Below are 3,721 nucleotides of genomic sequence, written 5' to 3'. Positions count from 1 at the left end.
AAGTGTAAGCTGTTCTCCCATGTAATTAGTTTGTTCTGGGAGCTCATTTTTATTACAAAAATAATCTGTGGTAGGTAGTTATAAGGAAGAGGCTCAAGCTGGCAGGCTTCTGGATAATATTTTCTATATGAAATCTTTTCTACAGTGACAATTCATTTTCTTCCTCGGAAGTCAAACATACGCTTTACATCTAATCCCAGGTACCAGTTCACCGACTTCACAGGCCTGCACTGAGCGTTTTGTGGCGTTCTGGAGGGAATTAAAGGCTCAGGCCTCAGTGGCCACGTGTTTTCTTACAGAGAACTTGTTGCTGGGGCCCTATTTCTCCTTCCTGCCTCTCTCTTCCCCCAGTGCGGATATGATAACAAGGTGATACAGGGACTGGTGGAGGATGGAGGAGGGGAAAGCCATGCCTATACCGGGAGTGACCACTCCTGTGGACACTGACTGGTTTGGTCCATGGTACCCTGAAGCCAGGAGGAAGGAGAGGAGTGGGTGGTGCTTTCATTTTTTTTTTTTTAAGAATTGTCCATGCCAATTCTCCCCAGAAACTTTCAACTATTTTCAATTTTACCCTCCATTGACTTTTTCTTCTTTGCCTTCAAACATGAGGACGTTCATTAGTATTTTTTTAAAGCTTTCATCTTACCCAAGTCTTCAAACAAATGTCCTTTCCCTGGTGCTTTTCCCCCTTTGTGATCCACTTCCTGACTTTCATGTTCTTTGCCGTCTGGCCCTACCCTAGAATACCTTTCTTTTTAAAATGTTAATTCAATAAAATCAGACCTCAATACAGATAAGAACCCCAAGAGATGACCTGATCTCAATCCATAACTTCAGGCATCAGTGGCCCCACACCACCCCCTAACCCTCGAGCCTATTTCCATGACCCTGTTTCTCTTTCCTAAGGCTCTCTTCCTCCCTGTGCCAATTGCATGGCATGGGAGGCAGGTGGCAGGAGGCAGGTGTGATCCCTGTAGAGCATTCCATGTGTTTCACACAAGCACAGGGGCCAACAGCCAGAGGAAGACTTGTCTTAGGACAGACCTAATGCTGTTTGCTCATACTCTTCAGTCTTCCAACCATGTTTGATACAGTTGAAAGGCCAGTTAGGATTCCATGACAGTGTGCTCTGAATATAATTCTGAGCAATCGGGAAGAATTAGCTGGGGAATGGACCCTTATAAAAGGCCTCAATGATCCTGCAGTTCTGCAAAAAATAAGTAGAGGGCTTTCTGTAAGCAAAAACACAAGCATGAGTCTAATAGGGAATGTTTACTACTTAAAAACAATTCAGAGCTGAGTGGGAGTTCAAGATTCAAGGTTTGACTGGGGTTCCTTATTTAGACTCTAGAAATATGTGGAAAAGAAAAGGGAAATGTTGATTAAGTTACATGTATTTTCACTTTTCTCTGGCTACTAATATTAAACAATTGATAAGAAACACTGCATTGCATCTTAAAATGAGGATACAGATAAAGTGGGCTGCATCATTGTATGTGTATTTGGCAGTGTTTGCTCTGTTTTAATCAGTTGGTTGATTTGAACAGAAAGATTCTAATGAGCACGATGAAGGCTGTGCATTTGCTCTGGGGAGAGAGCCTAAATGCAACAGACAGAAGCTGACCTGGGCTGGGAAACTGAGGGCCCACAGACTTTGAGCAGCCGAGGCGAGGCATGGACCGAGGGCAGAGCTAGGTGGGCTCTGACATTGAAGGAGCAGGAGCCATGTGACCAGGGCAAGGCCACTGCCATCCTGTGCCACTGCCACTATGTTAACTATTCCATCATCTCTAAGACTTTCCCTTGGGCTTTAGAGAGGTGCCCAGGTCACCTGCCTGGACCCTAGCTTCCAGGACTGCTGAGAGTGATGGGTGGAAGGAGAGGAAGAGACCTGAGGAAGATCTGACCCCTTCAGCTCCTTTGGATTGAAGGATGAGTGGACAGGTTTACTCAATGAGCCTGTACACTGGAGAGAATTTCCCAGCAAGAGGAAGGGGCCTTGAATTTTGGACAGCTACCCCCACGACCTCCCCTCCTCATATTCAATATACATGAAGAATGTATGAGAAGACTCTGGCTAATAAAAATTCCATGTCTCCTCTGCTGATTTATTAAGATTACCCTAGCGCTCATAACATTGTTGTAAAACATAGTTAATATACTGCAATAATATCTAGCATTGTATACTTTTTGAGTCCAGCTCAGTAAAAGCATATCTTTATACACCGTTGGCATCAGGCATCGAGGAATCCCACATGCATGTTATGGGGGATGATGTCACTTCTTTAGCTCCCAATATCCCTTGCTTCCGATTAAACCAGCAATGACTAGCAAAGAGTTTAAATGCTTTGTTTAATAGGAACTAAATTAATAAAACCCCTGCCCTTTAGACTTTTAAAATAGTATTTCTTTAACTCTGAATGTCATCAAATATTTCACATTTACTGGTAGGAGAAATCGCATCTTACATTTGTGTATTCTGTCCAGTTGTGCATCCAGTTTGGATTTCTCAAATGAGAAAATTTGATCGGTAACCAGTGGACTAGAGGGAGAAATTCTGTTGCAAACTGTTTCCACAGTTGCTTTTCTTATAAAGATTGTGTTGGTACACGATAACTATTTGATGATTAATATGTCACTTTGAATCACAGGATGTTTTCCATAATTCTCCTACTGGTGGTAACTTGCAGTAGTCCAACAGTAAAATTTCATTCATTCAGACTCGGTTTTTATATCCTTCTTATCTCAAAGTCTTTAAATTTTGAAATAATTTGGAGTTCAGCTGGTTTAAAGTTAACATTTATAAGTTAAATTTAACTCTCTCTTCCAGAATCTTACCAGCTGTGTCACAATGTTCATAATATTTTAGGGGCTTTTTTATTTTATTTGAAGATAAGATTTTCAGATAACAGCAAGTACTTTTAAGATATTCATTTAACTCTCCCTCCTCCACTGCTGCCACCCCTGGTGCTTCTTGTGTGTAGTTTGGTTTGGAGCTGGTACCTCTTTTGTGAAGCGGCAGCTGAGGAGACTCCGGCGCTCACCATAGCCTATGCAAAGCCCAAGGAAAGAGTCAACACTGAGAACAACAATCATATTAATTTGAAGGTGGCGGGGCAGGATGGTTCTGTGGTGCAGTTTAAGATTAAGAGGCACACACCACTGAGGAAACTAAGGAAAGCCTATTGAGAACGACAGGGTTTGTCATGAGGCAGGTCAGATTCCCATTTGACGGGCAGCCAATCAATGAAGCAGACACACCCGCACGGTTGGAAATGGAGGAGGAAGATACAATTGATGTGTCCCAGCAGCAGACAGGAGGGGTCTACTAAAAAGGGAACCTGTTTTACTCCAGAACTCTGTGCCTCCAGACCAAGAAGACATTCTCAGTTAGAAAACTGCAATTGGGTTTCAACACTTCTGACTGCTACAGTATAGTTTTCTGTATTCTTGCATTTTCCCCTTCCCCATTCCTTTAGCCTATATAATAAAAGGGTAATATGCAAATCGACCCAACCGCAGAACGACCAGGCGCTATGAGGTGAACTGACCACCAGGGGACAGATGCTCAGGGCAGGGAGTGCCACTCAGCTGGGCTCATGGCTGGTGAGTGCAGTGGTGGTGGCGGGAGCCTCTCCCACCTCCGAGGCAGCGCTAAGGGTGTCCCACTGCAGCTTAGGCCCTCCCCCTAACTGGGACATCCCGCTCCTGGACTGCT

The 3,721-nt window shown here is 43.8% G+C and overlaps 1 pseudogene; it reads left to right on the top strand.

Annotated features, from left to right (window-relative positions):
• The first annotated feature begins 391 nt into the window (after positions 1-391).
• Positions 392-3,341, top strand: LOC102425564 (annotated as a pseudogene).
• Positions 3,342-3,721: the final 380 nt, after the last annotated feature.

This window comes from Myotis lucifugus, unplaced genomic scaffold (genome assembly GCF_000147115.1).
Source record: "Myotis lucifugus unplaced genomic scaffold, Myoluc2.0 scaffold_132, whole genome shotgun sequence".
NCBI classification, from domain to species: Eukaryota; Metazoa; Chordata; class Mammalia; order Chiroptera; family Vespertilionidae; genus Myotis; species Myotis lucifugus.
The sequence above is the reverse complement of the archived record's forward strand: the minus strand, read 5'-3'. Positions and strand labels throughout refer to the sequence as shown.